Genomic DNA, 21766 nt, shown 5'->3' with positions numbered 1-21766 from the left:
ATTCTTGTCCATTGAGAGGATTGCCCTTCATCACTCTTCTTGAGGAATGCCTCTGAAAGAGGGTGTAGTATTGCTGCTGTACACTTAATGTGGTACCCTCATGTTATTCAGAATTATTTGTAAACCAGGCCTGCATTTCCTTTTCGTCATCCAACTTCTTGTAAGGAACTCTCCAAGAGTCCTTAGATGTGGACTGGGATGGAGAAGAAATGTCCAGGAGTAGGGGTCTTTGGCATATGAGCCACTTTCCCTTCAGAGCCTGTTGAGCCCAGTCTCAGAAACTACATCTATTTCATGATGGAATACTCCTGTGTACACTCAACTTCATAATTTGGTGAGTCAGACAACACCCAGTTTATACTGACCAGACAGGACTGCATGATAATGTGGTGGCTAATGGTTAAGCTTCAGTCTCTACTAAGGCTCAGTAGCAAGTCAAAGTTTTTTTTTCTCATAAAGAGTGTAATTATCTGTAGAAGATGGAAGAACTTTGCTCCAAAATCTTAAGGGTCTTTGTTGTGATTCACCTATAGGAGATTGTCTAAAGCCCAAAACACATCTTTATCTGCCACTGACACTTCAGATACTATTAGATCTACTGGATCATTTGGCCCAAGTGGCAGAAAAGCTTGCATGGCAGACTAGCTCTATTGCGAAATCTTCTCTTCTGGGTCCCACTCAATATAGCAGCTTTTTAAGTTACTCAGTAAATGGGCTACAGTACATCCAAATATGGAATACAATGCCTCCAAATCCAAAGAGGCATACTAGGCATTGTGCCTCTTTTTTGTTGTAGAAGGACCCAGATGCAAAATTTATACTTAACTTTGGAAGAAATATCTCAACAGATCCCATAAAGTAGTGGATAACTAGAAATTCCGCTGAAATGGAGGACCTCTTAATTTGTATTGGATTTATTTCCCATTCACTGACACACATATTGCTTACTAATAAATCTAAAGTAGTTGCTATTTCTTGCTTGCTAAGTCCAATCAACACAACACTATCACTGAAGCAGACCAATGTGTTATCTTGTGGAAAGGAAAGGCAATCAAGGTCCCAGTGGATTAAACTATGTTATAAGGCTGAAGAGTTGACATATCCCTGATGCTGGGCAGTGAAGGTATATTGCTGGCCTTGCCACCTGAAATGAAACTGCTTCAGGTAGCCTTTACTAACAGATATCAAGGAAATATCATTTGCCAGATCAATTGCTACTTCCAGGTATCAGTGGAAGTGTTAATTTGCTTAAGTAATGAAACCACATCTGGAATAGCAGCTGTAATTGGAATCACCACTTGATTATGTTTATAATAACCCACTGTCATCCTCCAAGATCTATCTATTTTTTCACAGGCCAAAAGAGCAAAACTGAATGGAAATATGGAAGAATCACCACCCTTGCATCCATCATATCGTTGAGGATAATCTTTGCAATCCCCAGGAATGCAGCATTGCTCTTAATTTGCTATTTTCCTAGGTAAAGGCAATTCTACTTGCTTCCACTTGAAATTTCTTACTACAATCACCCTCACTCCACAGGTCGGGTAATTAATATGGGGACTCAGCCATTTCCTGAGTATGTTCATCCTAATTGGGGAAATAATTACAGGAGGACTTCAGAGACTCACTCAGTTCCACTGTGAGATGAGAAAGACCTGAAGTAAAAGTCCCTATTGATTATCTAATCTCCAAAAGCTCCTACTCTGACTGATGGTCCATAATAAGGTTTTGGTTCTCTTGGAATTAGTGTCGATTAAGAATCAATATCCAGTAATCCCAGAAATATCTGATCATTTCTTTTTCCTGAGTGTACAGCCACCTTGTTAAAAGTTTGCAGGTCTCTTTGGTAAAGTCTGTGAGAAATATTAATAATATAAATGGTATAGCAGGGTCCATACTGAAGGGGACCTAGCCTCTATTTTATTCAAGGGGGTTAAGGTCTGTACAGTGGTTCGAGTCCATAAATTGATTGAGGAGCCATCATACACTGTTTTGGTGATTTAAGTGGACTTCTGTCCACTTTACCAGAATTGTCCTATTTATACAGATCAGATAAGAATTTAGTGCACTGCCTTTTATTTCTCTCAATGGACACACTATTCAGATTATTGCTTTGACTCTTCTGTCCATTGCAGCAATCAGAGTCACCTTTGGTGATTAACTGCTGCCACTTGGTCCCTGCCAATCTGGACCTAATTATCTTCATTGCATTTAAGTATTCCAGTTCAGCATCAGCAATTCCCACTATAATATCTGACCTGCAGAAAAGAGTGACCTGCAGAGCTCTTCAGGGATGCTGAGCTCCCCTCTCATTTGTTTTTCATAGTCATGGTGAAAAGTATACCCTCTGGACCCTGCTGGGCTGTCTGATCATGTTTTATAGTACCAAGAGTGATTCTAGAGAAACAGACTCTGAAGGATGGATTTCTGAGTTGGTTCTGGGGTTTCTGGAATTGGCCCAAAATAGGATTAGATTTGATATTCAAACTATTACACTGGATACTCTTAAAAAGTATTTATAAAAGGTAAGGAAGGGTCTAGGAACCTTTTTTTGAGTATGTTCACATTCCAATATCCCTAAGCTTCACTCTCACATTCCAATATCCCTAAGCTTCTAGGTACAATCCTTTAAGCATACCAGGGCAGTTATGGCATTCCAACTTCATTTGGATTAGCACAATTTTGTTTGTTGATTAGCGAACCAAAGTTTTAGAGGTCTTTTTAACCTCTCAAACTTCAATCCAGAAGTCCTGCTTACTTAACTCATATCAATACATTCAAATTTATGTTCCTTCCATCATTACCCCACTCATTAAGTTCCATTCCTACAAATATTCTCCAGATTTCTGTCTTGACAAATTGGAAAAATTATGCAGTTTCTTTGGAGAATAGTGCAACTTCTCATGGGTCATATTTTGTATCTCACCCTTTGGGGACTAAAGGTACTTAAACATAATTATAGAACTAGAAGCATTAAAGAGGAATGGGATACGTCCCAATGAAAATTAGCAATGTCTTGAAAGGCAACTCTCCTAAAGAAAGTCATAACAGGTTCATCCTACAAAGCACCTCCTCAGATTAGGTGGAAATGCTGCTTCGATGGAAAAGAGAATTCAGCAGAATGTAAGGTTCAATACCACCAGTTTCATAAAGATCTACCCATATGTTGCCACTCTGATATTCATTATCCCTTTCTATCCTAATCAACAAAAGATACCCTCTGAGGTTGGAAAATCAATTTGCATTGTAATTCAGCCACTTTCAGGATGAGACTCTGGATTTGTCTTTCAAAAATCTCAGCTCTGCAGCTACAGGGCATAAGGGTTTCTTTCAGGGAACATAGTACTAATTTTCAAGTCATTTATGTGCATTTAAAGTGGGAATTTGAAACCCTGAGCTCATCCTTTTCTTTCCCCACTTTTTGCAGTACAATTAGGAGCAGCCAGCCAATTTCATTATACTTGTCATGTTGATAAAATGTTTTAAGCTATCATATACATGGTTTCCTAGACCCTTCCTTACCTTTTATAAATACTTTTTAAGAGTATCCAGTGTAATAGTTTGAGTATCTCTATAGTCACATCACATATTGGACTAACAGTGCCCACTTTACTAATGGAAATAGAGTAATTAAAGTCTTCAAATCTAATCCTATTATAGAACCAATTCCAGAAACCCCAGAACCAACTCAGAAATCCATCCTTCAGAGTCTGTTTCTCTAGAATCACTCTTGGTACTCTAAGCTGTATCACTCAGGGTTCTCCAGAGAAACAGAACCAATAGACGATTATATACATTTTAAGGAATTGGTTCACATGATTATGGGTGCTGGCAAGGCCAAATTCATAATGTACATTGGCAACTGGAACTCAGGTACAAAATGATGCTACAGGCTTGAGACAAATTTTTTTATCCAGAAACTGTAAGTTTTTGCTCTTAAGACTTTTAAGTGACTGGACGAGGTACACTGACATTATCAAGAGTAATCTTTACTTAAAGTCAAATGATTGTAGATATTAACCATATCTAAAAAATACCTTCACAGCCACACTTAAATTATTATTTGATTGAACATTTGATTTTATAGGCTAGTCAAGCTGACTGAAAATCACAAATATTAACATTTCTCTTTTGTACATGATATAACAGGAGAAAAAATAATAATAAGTAAAAATATATAAGAGATTTAACAATACTGTCAACCAACTGGACCTAATGGACACTTATAGACCACTACATTAAACAAAAATTATACATTCTTTATATGTGCACATGGAACATTTACCAAAATTGGACACAACAGACGAAGTATGTTCCCTAACCAGCAAATGATTAAACTTGAAAATAGTAACAGGAACATATCTAGAAAATCCACAAGTATTTGGAAATTATTAAAACTTCTACTTATACACAAATCAAAGAGGAACTCACAAAAATTTGGAAAATATTTTGAGACAATATTAAAGTAACATCAATATTAGAAAGCAGCAACTACAGCAGTGCTTAGAAGAATATTTATAGTATGAGATGTTTATATTAGTAAAGAAGAAAGATCTCAACTTAATGATTTAAGCTTCTATCACATATCAACCAGGGAAAGAAGACTAAACTAAACTCAGAGCAAACATTCAGAAGGAAATAATAAAAGATAAGATCATAAGTTAAAAAGTTTAATAGAGAAAATCAATTCATACAAAATCTAGTTGTTTGAAAAGCTCAATTAAATTCATGAATCACAAGTCAGGCTGTTCAACAACAAGAACAAAAAAGAGTGAGTAAACACAAGTTACTACTCTCAAGAATGAAAGAAGGACATAATAGATTTACACATATTGTAAATATTATAAAATGAGTAAAACAATATTGTATTAATCTAATTAAGAACTTAGATGAAATGAAATCAATTCCATGAAAGAACTATCAAAGCCCCTCAAGAAGAAATTATAAAAATTTAAATACTCCTATGTCTTAGCTTTCCAGAGCTGCTATAACAAGATACCACAGACTAGCTAGTTGGTTTAAGCAACAGAAATCTATTGTCTTGCAGTTCTGAAGGCTAGAGGCAGAAAATTAAATTGTCAACAGAGCAATCCTTCCTATGAAGTCTATAATGTTCTGACAGAGGACTTACAAACTCTCCCAGTAACTCAGATGTTTAACCAAGAGAAATGAAAACATGTCCAGATGTAAAGCACACACACACGAAAGTTTACAATAGCTTTTATCATAATCACCCAATTCTGAATAAAATCCAAATATTGTTCAATGGTTAAATCAATGAAAATATTGTGAAATATCCATATAATGGAATACTACTCAACAACTAAAAGGAACAGACTACTGAAATATCAACCACATGGATGAATCTCAAGAGCATTACATTAATGAAAGTAATCCAGTCTCACGCAGCTAAGCACAATATGATTACTTTTCTGTGCCAGTCTACAACTATAGGGAAAGAAAACAAATTAGTAATTGTCAGATGCTTAGAATGAGAAGAAGGGATTGACAATAATGGGACATGATTGACAATAATGGGAACATTTGTGCAATGGAACTATTCAATATCCTGATTGTCAAAGTTCTACCATATGTAAATGAAATCAAAGAATAAAAGAAAAAGGAAGAAGAGGAGGAGAAGAATTGCAGAAATGTTGTAGCCTGGATAATCAATATTGTACCCAGTGATGTATGCCTCCTGGTATCTATGCCCTGGTGTAGACCACTATTTAAATGGATTGAAGATATTATGCATGACCAAAATAATATGGCAGAGGGTATTACCTTGCTGCAGGATATCTGAAACGAGATCACCAAAGGTCTTGCCTTCTGAGCACACTCACTCTTTGGAGTGAGACTTTGAGTAGAGATATGAATGAAGCTGATCTGGGTAGAACCAAGGTACAACAGAATACAGCGTCAAGGTTGATATCATCCATATTTTAAAACTTTAACTTCTGTGTGAGACTAATGTGAGAAATTTTTATTGGGTAGCAACCCCCCCCCCCCCATTTCTGGTCCTCTCCCTTTTCTTTTTTTGTTTTTCAACCTATGTATTTTTAATCAGCTTATTGTGCATTAGAAACTTAAAAAAAATTCTGTGCCGATCCTAAATATCAGGATTTGGTTGTGAACATACCACTGATCTGCCAATAAAAGAAGCAGGTTTTAAGCAAGTGCTGGAGAAAAGGCAGAGAAAAAGATGTACCTATTCACATTGGTAGGGAAAATGAGAGGTGCAGCCCTTGGAGGGCAGTGCGGAAGTTCCACAGGAAGCTAGGGGTGGGTTTACCATATGATCCTGAAACCCCCTTGCTCAGTATATACCTGGAGGAACTGAGTGTGGGGACATAAATGGACATTTGCACACTGGTGTTTATAGTGGCAGTGTTCCTGAGCCAAAATGAATGGAGGTGGTCTAAGGGTATAAAGACTGAAGAATAGAAGTGGGAATGATGGTGTATACATACAATGGACTACTAAGCACCAGCAAGAAGGAATGAAGTTGTGAGACCTGCAACTAAGTGAATGAACCTTAAGGACTGTATGGTGAATGAAATGTCAGGAACAAAAAGGCAAACATTATCATGTCCCAATCATATGGACTAACTATAATATAAAAACTAACTATAATATAAAAAAATAAAGTCAAGAGCATGGGTTATCACATTGGGGCTTATTGCAAAGGGTCCTAGAAAAGCTCTTACAGCAGCTACATATATTCAGGAGATGTAATTGTTAATTCTAAATTCTGAGATACCAAAGCTGTTTGTACATAGCCATGGTCGTTCCCAGAAACATCACATATTTGTGTGAAACCTGAGATCAGAGTTAGAGCTCTGAAGCTATGAAAGTCAGCTGTGTACATACAGAAACTGTTTAAAAAGTTGAAAAAGACTTTGAGTAGAGATATGAATGAAGCTGATCTGGATAGGACTCAGGTACATCAGAATACAGTGTGAAGGTTGATATCATCCATATTTTAAAACTTTAACTTCTGTGTGAGACTAATGTGAGAAATTTTTATTGGGTGCAAAATTTATATCTTGGGTAGTGGATTTCTTAATTTAACTTGTATGGTCAGTTTAGTTGAACACCATAAGTACATGGAATCACGAAAAAGGCATGAGATTTTGTTGGTTTGCCCAGGTTATATGATACCCTGACAAATTCCAGAGTAATCTGGGCAGTGAATAAAGAAGTATTTGCAAAGTCATCCTGGGGGAATGGGGAGAAAGGAAGAAATACTCAACTTTCCCATTTGGAGAATTTCTGATATTCTCATAAGCAATGGGGACAACCAAATCAATAGGCTGAGCACTTGATTTGGGGTTCACCCCTATGAAAAGTTATTTCTGCAAAGAATAGGCTAAGCCTACTAAAAATTAGGCCTAAGTGTCATCCCCAGAGAACCTCTTTTGTTGCTCAGATGAAACCCCTCTCTCTAAGCCATCTCAGCAAGTGAACTCACTGCCCACCCCCCCTACATGGGACATGACTTCCAGGGTTATGAATCTCCCTGGCAACGTGGGACATAAATCTCGAGATGAGCCAGGACCCAGCAGCAAGGGACTGAGAAACCTTCTTGACCAAAAGGGGGAAGAGAGAAATGAGACAAAATAAAGTTTCAGTGACTGAGAGATTTCAAACAAAGTTGAGAGGTTATGCTGGAGGTTATTCTAATGCATTATATAGATATCCCTTTTTAGTTTATGGTGTATTGGAGTGGGTAGAGGGAAGTACCTAAAACTGTTGAGCTATGTTCCAGTAGACTTGATTCTTGAAGACAATTGTATAAAGATATAATGTTTACAATGTGACTGTGTGATTGTGAAAACCCTGTGTCTGATGCTCCTTTTATATGCACAGATAAGTACAATAATATGGATAAATAAGTAAGTAAATAATAGGGGGGACAAAGGGTAACAAAAATTGAGTAGATGGAAATACTAGTGGTCAATGAGAGGGACGAGTAAGGTGTATGGTATGTATGAGTTTTTCTTTTTTCTTTTTATTTCTTTTTCTGGAGTGATGTAAATGTTCTAAAAAATGATCATGTGATGAACGCACAACTATGTGATGATATTGTGAACCACTGATTGTACACCATGTATGGAATATATGTTTGTGGAGATTTCTTAATAAAAATATTTTTTTAAATAGGTTTTAAGGAAAAATACAAATGATTTTAGAAAGGGCCTGGAAACCTTTAGTCTTGCTTTTTTTAAGTGACACACTTAACAAAACTAATTCTATCTCCAAAATGATAAGAATGTTTCTGTGTGAAAAATAGCACCATTCAGAGGAGCTCAGTTGAAACTTGAAAGGGACAATCAATGCCAGCACTGAAGCTGAGACAACAGAGGCCACACGGAGTTTCGGTTGGCAATTCTAGGCATAGCTATTGGAGCCACATCAGAGTGTGAAATATGCAGCCACTGACCCTCCATAGCAGAATTTCAAGTCGACAACAGGTAGAACTGTATTGAATTAGAAAATAATACTTAAAGTAAGATCTTGCCAGTTTAGGACAGAAATGATTACTCGCTAAATAAGGACTGATTCTTCCTTCATCTTAAATGAAGCATTGCATTCTGCCCTTATATCCCAATCTATTATATCTTACCACTTATCTTTATACATCAGTGAGTGTCAGGACATACTGTTTTTCAAACCTCTCCATCTTCTCACAGCAAACGATCTTTCACAGTGCAATGAGCTAGAATAAAAATTCATAATTACTTTATTTTACCAACATTTATTGACCTGTTGTTAATTGCTTCCCCTTAAGGAGCTCAAAGTTCAGAATAGAATGCAAACAAATAATTACTATAAGTTGCGGCAAATGCAACAACTGAAGTTAAGGATAATTAAATCCTGTGGACTACATCAGGCTTGCTGGATACATCCAGATAGATATTTATATGAGTTTGCTAGGGGGCCAAGTGGTGAGTTTGGCGTTTCATGAAAAATACATGTGCAAAGGCAAGAGGCTAAAATCAGCAGAATGTTTGGTATTTGATAAGTCATAAAGTTATGATTGGAGGAGAAGCAAAAGGTAAGAAACGGATCATATGAAAAAGGGTATTTTATTATATTCCAAGGAGTTTGGATTCTACACTGTAGGTACTAGGGAGAGGAGTAAAATATATAAGTGGAAGAGAAACATGATAAATAAACATTCTATAACTATTTCTTTATGGTTAGTGTGGAGCATGGCTAGGATGAGGGAAATGTAAAAACAAAGAGGCTGTTTAGATGACAGCCTAATGGCTTCATCATAAGAAGATGAAGTCTGCAAAATTGGCAATGGGTTAATGAGGAGAAGCCAGTTTTAAGAACAATTAGGAAAAATATTTATGAAGAATAAGATTTGGTGACTAATTAGATGTAGATACTAAGCATGAAAAGAATTCTGGAAAGGATCCTAGGTTTTGATCTAAAATACTGGATGAGTGAGTTATCCAATATTGGCTATATAGAAAGAATATATTTGGGTAGCAAAATGATTCAGGTTCAGGAACTCAAATTCTGAGTTTAAAGTGACCACAGAAGGCACGCCCCGCAGCAGCCGACCCGCCCGCCCTCCTTCTCCCCCCTCTTTCTCCGCCGGCCCGCCACGCGGAGCCCACGCCCCGCAGCAGCCGACCTGCCCGCCCTCCTTCTCCCCCCTCTTTCTCCGCCGGCCCGCCGCATGGCGCCCACGCCCCGCAGCAGCCGACCCACCCGCCCTTCTTCTCCCCCCTCTTTCTCCGCCGGCCCGCCGCATGGCGCCCACACCCCGCAGCAGCCGACCCACCCGCCCTCCTTCTCCCCCCTCTTTCCCCTCCTGCTCCGGCGGCTCTCCAATCACCATGGTGCCCTCTTCCCCCGCCTTCACCGGCTCCTCCGCTACCAGCCTCGACAGCCTTGCCGCCCTCACCTTTTCTCCTCCAGAACAGCTACTGGGGGAGTGGAGATAATACAGAGCAGCTCCCGGAGCCATGAGGGAGATCAAAGGGACGGCGTACCCCATCCTGGAACGGCTGACTATCTGGGAGAACCAGCTCCGGTGAGATCACCAAGGGGCGCGGGCTTTCCTGGGTGGGACAGCAAGCGACCGGAGTCCCTCCCTTCCACCTTCCCAGGCCAGCTGGTAGAATTGGACGGGCGGTCCCCTTGGGCCACGGCGGCTGGTGTCCCCACCACGCGAGGCCCCCTGGACCAACTGAGATAGTTGGGTCGGAAATCCCCAGACTGCGGAGAATAGTGACCGGGGGAACCCTTCCAAACACGTGACTCCCCCGTCCGGCTGGGAACGGTGCACTCTCCCGGGCTGCGATGGCTGGCGCCCTCCCGCCACGCTTGGTGCCCCGGGCCGACTAGCTAATTCGGCCGGACGCTCTCCCGTGCTGCGGCGGCCGGTGACCCTCCCCGCATTCGGAACCCCAGGCCGGCTGGCATTCTTCCAAGACGCTTCGGCTGCCGAACCTCCCCTACGGCGAAAATTTTCCAGAGTTAAAGGACCCACAGCAACTTTCACTGGTGGAATCCGTGGACAAACATGTGCCACGAGCGCCACCTACTGGGCAGGATAAGAAAAACAGAACCCAGAGATTGCACAGAAAAATCTTTCAACCTGTGGGGTCGAACACCCAGGGAAATCTGACTAAATGCCCAGACGCCAGCAGAAGATAACGGATCACGCTCAGAAAATTGAACATATGGCCCAGTCAAACGAAAAAACCAATAGTTCAAATGAGATACAGGAGCTGAAACAACTAATGCTGAATATACGAACAGAAATGGAAAACCTCTTCAAAAACGAAATCGATAAATTGAGGGAGGACATGAAGAAGACATGGGCTGAACATAAAGAAGAAATAGAAAAACTGAAAAAAACAAATCACAGAACTTATGGAAGTGAAAGATAAAGTAGAAAAGATGGAAAAAACAATGGATACCTACAATGACAGATTTAAAGAGACAGAAGATAGAATTAGTGATTTGGAGGATGAAACATCTGAATTCCAAAAAGAAACAGAAACTATCCGGAAAAGAATGGAAAAATTTGAGCAAGGTATCAGGGAACTCAAGGACAATGTGAACCGTACAAATATACGTGTAGTGGGTATCCCAGAAGGAGAAGAGAAGGGAAAAGGAGGAGAAAAACTAATGGAAGAAATTATCACTGAAAATTTCCCAACTCTTATGAAAGACCTAAATATACAGATCCAAGAAGTGCAGCGCACCCCAAAGAGATTAGACACAAATAGGCGTTCCCCAAGACACTTACTAGTTAGAATGTCAGAGGTCAAAGAGAAAGAGAGGCTCTTGAAAGCAGCGAGAGAAAAACAATCTGTCACATACAAGGGAAACCCAACAAGACTATGTGTAGATTTCTCAGCAGAAACCATGGAAGCTAGAAGACAGTGGGATGATATATTTAAGTTACTAAAAGAGAAAAACTGGGGGCTTCCGGAGAAGATGGCGGCTTAGTAAGACGCGCGGGTCTTAGTTCCTCCTCCAGAAAAGCAACTAAAGAAACAGAAACAATACAAAACAGCTCCCGGAGTCACGACAGAGACCAAAGAGACAGCGTACCCCATTCTGGAACAGCCGAACGGGCAGGGAGAATCTGCTGAATCTGCTGCGGTGAGATACCCGAGGGGCGCGCGTTTTCCCGGCCGGGGCGGCTGGCGACTGGGGTCCCCTCCACGCACGTGGCTCCCTGGTCTGACTGGGAACGTTGGATAGCGGGGCCCTCCCATCACGCTTGGCGTTTCGGGCCAGCTGGGCAATTAGGACCGGCACTCTTGGCGGCCAGCGACCCCCGCCTCCATGCGCGGTTTCCTGGGCCGACTGCCGTGCAGACAGACAAGCACCACGAGCGCCACCTACTGGGCAGGAAAAGAAAAACAGAGCCCAGAGATTTCACAGAAAAAACTTTCAACCAGCTGGGTCCCACACCCAGGGAAATCTGATCAAATGCCCAGACACCAGCAGAAAATAATGGATGACGCTTGGAAAATTGAAGATATGGCCCAGTCAAAGGAACAAACCAATAGTTCAAATGAGATACAGGAGCTGAGACAACTAATGCTGAATATACGAACAGAAATGGAAAAACTCTTCAAAAACCAAATCAATAAATTGAGGGAGGACATGAAGAAGACATGGGCTGAACAAAAAGAAGAAATAGAAAATCTGAAAAAACAAATCACAGAACTTATGGGAGTGAAGGACAAAGAAGAAAAAATGGAAAAAACAATGGATACCTACAATGGTAGATCTAAAGGGACAGAAGCTACAATTAGTGAACTGGAGGATGGAACATCTGAATTCCAAAAAGAAACAGAAACTATAGGGAAAAGAATGGAAAAACTTGAGCAGGGGATCAGGGAACTGAATGACAATATGAAGCGCACAAATATACGTGTTGTGGGTGTCCCAGAAGGAGAAGAGAAGGGAAAAGGAGGAGAAAAACTAATGGAAGAAATTTTCACTGAAAATTTCCCAACTCTTATGAAAGACCTAAATTTGCATATCCAAGAAGTGCAGCACACCCCAAAGAGATTAGACCCAAATAGGCGTTCTCCAAGACATTTACTAGTTAGAATGTCAGAGGTCAAAGAGAAAGAGAGGATCTTGAAAGCAGCAAGAGAAAAACAATCCATCACATACAAGGGAAACCCAATAAGACTATGTGTAGATTTCTCAGCAGAAACCATGGAGGCTAGAAGACAGTGGGATGATATATTTAAATTACTAAAAGAGAAAAACTGCCAACCAAGACTCCTATATCCAGCAAAATTGTCCTTCAAAAATGAAGGAGAAATTAAAACATTTATAGACAAAAAGTCACTGAGAGAATTTGTGACCAAGAGACCAGCTCTGCAAAAAATACAAAGGGAGCACTAGAGTCAGATACGAAAAGACAGAAGAGAGAGGTATGGAGTAAAGTGTAGAAAGAAGGAAAATCAGATATGATATATATAATACAAAAGCCAAAATGGTAGAGGAAAATATTATCCAAACAGTAATAATACTAAAAGTTAATGGACTGAATTTCCCAATCAAAAGACATAGAATGGCAGAATGGATTACGACCCAGCAATACCACTGCTAGGTATCTACTCAAAGGACTTAAGGGCAAAGACACAGACAGACATTTGCACACCAGTGTTTATAGCAGCATTATCTACAATTGCAAAGAGATGGAAACAGCCAAAATGTTCATTAACAGACGAGTGGCTAAACAAACTGTGGCGTATACCTACGATGGAATATTATGCAGCTTTAAGACAGACTAAACTTATGAAGCATGTAATAACATGGATGGACCTAGAGAACATTATGCTGAGTGAGTCTAGCCAAAAACTAAAGGACAAATACTGTAAGGTCCCACTGATGTGAACCGACATTTGAGAATCAGCTTGGAATATATCATTGGTAACAGAGACCAGCAGGAGTTAGAAACAGGGTAAGATAATGGGTAATTGGAGCTGAAGGGATACAGACTGTGCAACAGGACTAGATACAAAAACTCAAAAATGGACAGCACAATAATACCTAAGTGTAATGTAACTAGGTTGGAACACTGAATGAAGCTGCACCTGAAATATGGTTTTTTGTTTGTTTGTTTGTGTGTTTGTATCCTTTGTTTTTGTTTTTTTTCTTTTTCCTTTATATATATATATATATATATATTATTAGTATTATTATTTTAATTCTCTTCTCTATATTAACATTCTATATCTTTTTCTGCTGTTTTGCTAGTTCTTTTCCTAAATCGATGCAAATGTACTAAGAAATGATGATCATACATTTATGTGATGATACTAAGAATTACTGAGTGCATTTGTAGAATGGAATGATTTCTAAATGTTGTGTTAATTTCTTTTCTTTTTTTTGATTAATAAAAAAAATTAAAAAAAAAAAAAAAAGAGAAAAACTGCCAGCCAAGACTCCAATTTTGCTGGATATAGTATCCAGCAAAATTGTCCTTCAAAAATGAGGGAGAAATTAAAACATTCTCAGACAAAAAGTCACTGAGAGAATTTGTGACCAAGAGACCAGCTCTGCAAGAAATACTAAAGGAAGCACTAGAGTCAGATACAAAAAGACAGAAGAGAGAGGCATGGAGAAAAGTGTAGAAAGAAGGAAAGTCAGATATGATATATATAATACAAAAGGCAAAATGGTAGAGGAAAATATTATCCAAACAGTAATAACTCTAAATGTTAATGGACTGAATTCCCCAATCAAAAGACATAGACTGGCAGAATGGATTAAAAAACAGGATCCTTCTATATGCTGTCTACAGGAAACACATCTTAGACCCAAAGATAAATATAGGTTGAAAGTGAAAGGTTGGGAAAAGATATTCCATGCAAATAACAACCAGAAAAGAGCAGGAGTGGCTATACTAATATCCAACAAATTAGACTTCAAATGTAAAACAGTTAAAAGAGACAAAGAAGGACACTATATACTATTAAAAGGAACATTTAAGCAAGAAGACATAACAATCATAAATATTTATGCACCGAACCAGAATGCCCCAAAATACGTGAGGAATACACTGCAAACACTGAAAAGGGAAATAGACACATATACCATAATAGCTGGAGACTTCAATTCACCACTCTCATCAATGGACAGAACATCTAGACAGAGGATCAATAAAGAAATAGAGAACCTGAATATTACTATAAATGAGCTTGACTTAACAGACATTTATAGGACATTACATCCCACAACAGCAGGATACACCTTTTTTTCAAGTGCTCATGGATCATTCTCAAAGATAGACCATATGCTGGGTCACAAAGCAAGTCTTAACAAATTTAAAAAGATTGAAATCATACACAACACTTTCTCAGATCATAAAGGAATGAAGTTGGAAATCAATAACAGGCGGAGTGCCAGAAAATTCATAAATACATGGAGGCTCAACAACACACTCTTAAACAACAAGTGGGTCAAAGAAGAAATTGCAAGAGAAATTAGTAAATACCTAGAGGTAAATGAAAATGAAGACACAACATATCAAAACTTATGGGACACAGCAAAGGCAGTGCTAAGAGGGAAATTTATTGCCCTAAATGCCTTTATCAGAAAAGAAGAAAAGGCAAAAATGCAGGAATTAACTGTCCACTTGGAAGAACTGGAGAAAGAACAGCAAACTAATCCCAAAGCAAGCAAAAGGAAAGAAATAACAAAGATTAGAGCAGAAATAAATGAAATTGAAAACATGAAAACAATAGAGAAAATCAATAAGACCAGAAGTTGGTTCTATGAGAAAATCAACAAGATTGATGGGCCCTTAGCAAGATTGACAAAAAGAAAAAGAGAGAGGATGCAAATAAATAAGATTAGAAATGGAAGAGGAGACATAACTACTGACCTCACAGAAATAAAGGAGGTAATAACAGGATACTATGAACAACTTTATGCTAATAAATACAACAATTTAGATGAAATGGACAGGTTCCTGGAAAGACATGAACAACCAACTTTGACTCAAGAAGAAATAGACGACCTCAACAAACCAATCACAAGTAAAGAGATTGAATTAGTTATTCAAAAGCTCCCTAAAAAGAAAAGTCCAGGACCAGATGGCTTCACATGTGAATTCTATCAAACATTCCAGAAAGAATTAGTACCTACTCTCCTCAAACTCTTCAACATAATCAAAGTGGAGGGAAAACTACCTAATTCATTCTATGAAGCCAACATCACCCTCATACCAAAACCAGGCAAAGATATTACAAAAAAAGAAAACTACAGACCAATCTCTCTAATGAATACAGATGCAAAAATCCTCAATAAAATTCTAGCAAATCATATCCAACAACACATTAAAAGAATTATACATCATGACCAAGTAGGATTCATCCCAGGTATGCAAGGATGGTTCAACATAAGAAAATCAATTAATGTAATACACCATATCAACAAATCAAAGCAGAAAAATCACATGATCATCTCAATTGATGCAGAGAAGGCATTTGACAAGATTCAACATCCTTTCCTGCTGAAAACACTTCAAAAGATAGGAATACAAGGGAACTTCCTTAAAATGATAGAGGGAATATATGAAAAACCCACAGCTAATATCATCCTCAATGGGGAAAAATTGAAAACTTTCCCCCTAAGATCAGGAACAAGACAAGGATGTCCACTATCACCACTATTATTCAACATTGTGTTGGAAGTTCTAGCCAGAACAATTAGGCAAGAAAAAGAAATACAAGGCATCAAAATTGGAAAGGAAGAAGTAAAACTATCACTGTTTGCAGATGATATGATACTATACGTAGAAAACCCAGAAAAATCCACAACAAAATTACTAGAGCTAATAAATGAGTACAGCAAAGTAGCAGGCTACAAGATCAACATTCAAAAATCTGTAGCTTTTCTATACACTAGTAATGAACAAGCTGAGGCGGAAATCAAGAAACGAATCCCATTTACAATCGCAACTAAAAGAATAAAATACCTAGGAATAAATTTAACCAAAGAGACAAAAAACCTATATAAAGAAAACTACAAAAAACTGCTAAAAGAAATCACAGAAGACCTAAATAGATGGAAGGGCATACCGTGTTCATGGATTGGAAGACTAAATATAATTAAGATGTCAATCCTACCTAAACTCATCTACAGATTCAATGCAATACCAATCAAAATCCCAACAACTTATTTTTCAGAATTAGAAAAACCAATAAGCAAATTTATCTGGAAGGGCTGGTTGCCCCGAATTGCTAAAAACATCTTGAGGAAAAAAAACGAAGCTGGAGGTCTAGCGATGCCGGACTTTAAGGCATATTATGAAGCCACAGTGGTCAAAACAGCATGGTATTGGCATAAAGATAGATATATTGACCAATGGAATCGAATAGAGTGCTCAGATATAGACCCTCTCATCTATGGACATTTGATCTTTGATAAGGCAGTCAAGCCAATTCACCTGGGACAGAACAGTCTCTTCAATAAATGGTGCCTAGAGCACGGGATATCCATAAGTAAAAGAATGAAAGAAGACCCGTATCTCACACCTTATACAAAAATTAACTCAAAATGGATCAAAGATCTAAACATTAGGTCTAAGACCATAAAACAGTTAGAGGAAAATGTAGGGAGATATCTTACGAATCTTACAACTGGAGGCGGTTTTATGGACCTTAAACCTAAAGCAAGAGCACTGAAGAAAGAAATAAATAAATGGGAGCTCCTCAAAATTAAACACTTTTGTGCATCAAAGAACTTCATCAAGAAAGTAGAAAGACAGCCTACACAATGGGAGACAATATTTGGAAACGACATATCAGATAAAGGTCTAGTATCCAGAATTTATAAAGAGATTGTTCAACTCAACAACAAAAAGACAGCCAACCCAATTACAAAATGGGAAAAAGATTTGAACAGACACCTACCAGAAGAAGAAATACGGATGGCCAAGAGGCACATGAAGAGATGCTCAATGTCCCTGGCCATTAGAGAAATGCAAATCAAAACCACAATGAGATATCATCTCACACCCACCAGAATGGCCATTATCAACAAAACAGAAAATGACAAGTGCTGGAGAGGATGCGGAGAAAGAGGCGCACTTATCCACTGTTGGTGGGAATGTCAAAGGGTGCAACCACTGTGGAAGGCAGTTTGGCGGTTCCTCAAAAAGCTGAATATAGAATTGCCATACGACCCAGCAATACCATTGCTAGGTATCTACTCAAAGGACTTAAGGGCAAAGACACAAACAGACATTTGCACACCAATGTTTATAGCAGCGTTATTTACAATTGCAAAGAGATGGAAACAGCCAAAATCTCCATCAACAGAAGAGCGGCTAAACAAACTGTGGTATATACATACGATGGAATATTATGCAGCTTTAAGACAAGATAAACTTATGAACCATGTAATAACATGGATGGACCTAGAGAATATTATGCTGAGTGAATCCAGCCAAAAACTAAAGGACAAATACTGTATGGTCCCACTGATGTGAACGGACATTCGAGAATAAACTTGAAATATGTCATTGGTAACAGAGTTCAGCAGGAGTTAGAAACAGGGTAAGACAATGGGTAATTGAAGCTGAAGGGATACAGACTGTGCAACAGGACTAGATACAAAAACTCAAAAATGGACATCACAATAATACCTAATTGTAAAGTAATCATGTTAAAACACTGAATGAAGCTGCATCTGAGCTATAGGGTTTTTTTTGTTTTTGTTTGCTTGTTGGTTTGTTTGTTGTTGTTTTTTACTATTATTACTACTTTTATTTCTTTTCTTTATATTAATATTTTATATCTTTTTCTGTTGTGTTGCTAGTTCCTCTAAACTGATGCAAAGGTACTAAGAAACAATGATCATGCATCTATGTGATGATGTTTAGAATTACTGAGTGCATATGTAGAACGGTATGATTTCTAAATGTTGTGTTAATTTCTTTTTTTTTTCTTTCCGTTAATAAAAAAAATAAAAAACAAAAAAAATAAAGTAACCACAGAAAATACAGTTGGACATGGCAACAGGCAGACAAATATTTTTAATTGGGATTCCCTGTGACATTTGGGAGGCCTACCTAATCAGTGATATTCTTTGTTTAAATTCTCTATTATGGCATATTCTCTGTGAGCTGCTGCACAAGAATATTATGGTTAGGAGCACAGAATGTGAAAGCACACTGCCTGGATTTCCTATTCTAGCTCTGCTACTTTTGTGCTGTTTGGACTCAGACAATCATTTAACCTCTCGGCTCATTTTCCCAATTTTTAAAATGGGAAATCCTATAATACCTAATAATACGTACTTCACAGGTATGATAGGAGAATTTAATGAGTTATGTTAGCACTGCACTTAAAATAGCACCTGACACATGGTGAGGACAATGTGCTTGCTAAATAAGGTAAATAAGGCCTGAAAAGAGAGGCCATTCATTTTGATATTAGATTTTTCTGAACTGATATAGAAAAATAAATCACTGAATACATATTCCCTTGGTTTCATACCACAAAGACAGTGAGGGTATTTTATTCTGCTTGTTTTTAAAAAAATATATTTTTAAAAAATTGGTACAGCACTTGAAGTAGGTGGCTCCAAAGAGCTAAGGCACGTGGCTTTTATCCTTATTTATTTATTTTTCATTTATTGCAGTGTAGGTTATAGAAGACAAGAACCTCTTTAAGGTTGTCACAGTTTGAAATTTAATTAAGTGGTCAATTATTTTTTCATAGGCATTTCTCAAATCTGAAAAGCATCTGTTTTCTTTACGTAAACAATCCAATTTAACACTGGGCCATGGGTAAGAAAACAACAACAAAAATACCCTGTGTTAAGTCAGTAATATTCTGATGTTTAGAATACAATTTTCAATTCAGTGGAAATAATTCAGTGGAAATGTCCCAGGTTCTTTTTTTTCTATAAAAAATGAATATCTCACAGTTTTACTCTATTATATAACCCCTAAAAAATGATTCATGAAGCTCTTCTTCTATCAAGATGCCTTTTCATCATCTTAAAAGTTCAATAATTACTTTTATTATGTCACTGAACTCCCTCCCTGTTTGCTTCTTTTCACCTCATTAATTGCTAACTTCTGCTACTTAATCAACAGTCAACTTTTTGCTTTCCACATCTCAACTTCCCAGTCCACATCAGTATTTAAACTTCTGACTCACCTGGAGTCATTACATGAATTTGGTAAATTATGAAAAGCAAGTTACTTCTAGAAGAACTTCATTGTAAATGCTGAAATTAAGAAGATGAGTCTGAACAAATGGTATGAATCCAAAATTGGAATGGTTTTTATCTGAATTAACACTACTTTTGGAAAAAAAAAGTAGTTAACTTTTTACATCAAATCACATCTAGAATATGCTTCGTCTTTAAGTTAGGGGTGATGAGGTTTGGGAAATCATACTCTTGGTACCTGAGATAAGGAGAAGCAAATCAGTGAATAAGAAGGAAACTTAGTGTCCTGAACACAGTTCCAACTGTTTAAGAATATCAATCTTATATTTACGATTCATTTTCATAAAAAAGATCATATTTCCTTACAGAATATTTTTTTAAATATTGCTGTTATAATCCTTACTCATTTTCAATATAATCCACTAGATATGAACAAAACGCTATTTTAAACACCTGCATGTTTTAAAATAGTACGATGATGAAATGTTTGCCAGATACTGGCTATACAAAAGGCCCTTATGTTAAAGATAGACAGGGTGATTAAAAACTTTAATTCTTCCATATCATAAATTTAAATAAAATTAATGTGACATATTAAAGAATAAAATTGTTTCTTTTTTATAAAAATATAGCAGGCTTTTGGAGAATAATTTCCTTGGCCCAGGTCTCTTTTAAAAAGCTGTCCAAAGGAGCATGAAATCATGCCATCTTTTTATAAATTTCCCTGTAGCAAGCAGAAGCATTCAAAATCATTTCATTTGTTCAAACTGTGAGGACTCTCTAAAGGGACTTAGACCTTTACTGCAATCACTAACACCTGCAGAATTTATTCTGGGGCTAAGCACACACCTGTGAGACTTCATCCATCCATATCAGAAAGTCTGCTTAAAACCAGGGCAGAGGGATTATAAACCTCATCACGTGTTTTGCTGTCACATTTCAACTGCACACATGAGTGAGGTATTTGCCCACATTCATAGGGCTAATTTTCTTATTGCAATGCATTCTCCACTCTTCCTTCATACTTGCTGGAGTCCTGAATTCTGCCCTTAACATGGTTGCAGCTTAATCTGTACTGCCTGATTTAGAGGTTCTGGCCCTGCCCTCAGCCTTCAGTTTAACCTGACTTCATAGAGTCTGTCCTTGAACATTGAGTTTGAAAATTTGGCAAGTACATTGATTTAAAAACTATCTGGGCCATGACTTATGCTTAAGGGTAGTAATTTACAAAGCTCCTTTATATGCATTATCTACTTTCATCATTAAAGTAATACAATGAGGTAGACAGCTGTCATCATGTCATTGCCCCTACATTTACCTCTTTCCTGAACTGCAAGAACCCAGTGAAGTAATGGGTCCCACTTACAGGCCAAGGCTGAGCTGAACTTCTAAACCAATCTGGCTGTAGAAATTATGAATAATATTTTAACAGAATTTGAAATTAAGTCATATATTTTAGGCTTAGTGTTCAGCCAAGGTATCTATGTTTTCCAGAGTTCCAGGCCTAATTTATGGAAAGGTAGATGTTTCAGTCATGGGAAAACCCAAGATACTCTTTTTCCAACAGAGCTGCAACCAAGTGGGCCCTTCTCATAAGTTTGTGGTTCTTCCCTATTTGCTTCTTTCTGCTTACTTGTCTATGTACCTCATGGCCTCAGAACTGAAATCCCACCTCACACTCTGGACACTGAGATATCATATGCTTCCTTCCTGATCTCCCTCTAAGAGGCTGGCTCCTCTTCATCATATGAATCCCTCGTGTCCTCCTCAACTAGATCCCAGCAGAATATATATTTGTTTCTTGATACTGATGGGCCCATCCTAAATTTCCACTTACAGAGCTGTATGAAATTCCTTCCTACTTCACACTGCCCCCATCCACAAAATACATCTATATATAAAGCAGTAATATAATAATAATCCTAATAATAATTGTAACAACAGTAGTAGATAAGACTTTGTGAAGCACTGACCATATACCAGGCCCTGTTCTAAGCCATTTTCATGTAGCAATTATTTTAATCATCAAAATAACAACCCTACGAGATAGACACTGTTATACTCTCCATTTTAT

General features: G+C 37.9%; 1 long non-coding RNA gene across 2 annotated transcripts in view; it reads right to left on the bottom strand.

The window, feature by feature from the left end:
• Positions 1-21766, bottom strand: part of LOC143647884 (uncharacterized) — a 169433-nt gene that overhangs the window by 21016 nt on the left and 126651 nt on the right. The window contains exon 4 of one of the 2 annotated variants that reach the window (XR_013158247.1): positions 6214-8722. The exons of the other annotated variant lie outside the window; for it this stretch is intronic. This is a non-coding gene — a long non-coding RNA (uncharacterized LOC143647884). Of the gene's footprint in view, positions 1-6213; positions 8723-21766 lie in introns of those variants that run through there. 2 annotated transcript variants of the gene reach the window in all.

Source organism: Tamandua tetradactyla, chromosome 10 (genome assembly GCF_023851605.1).
Source record: "Tamandua tetradactyla isolate mTamTet1 chromosome 10, mTamTet1.pri, whole genome shotgun sequence".
NCBI classification, from domain to species: domain Eukaryota; kingdom Metazoa; phylum Chordata; class Mammalia; order Pilosa; family Myrmecophagidae; genus Tamandua; species Tamandua tetradactyla.
The sequence above is the reverse complement of the archived record's forward strand: the minus strand, read 5'-3'. Positions and strand labels throughout refer to the sequence as shown.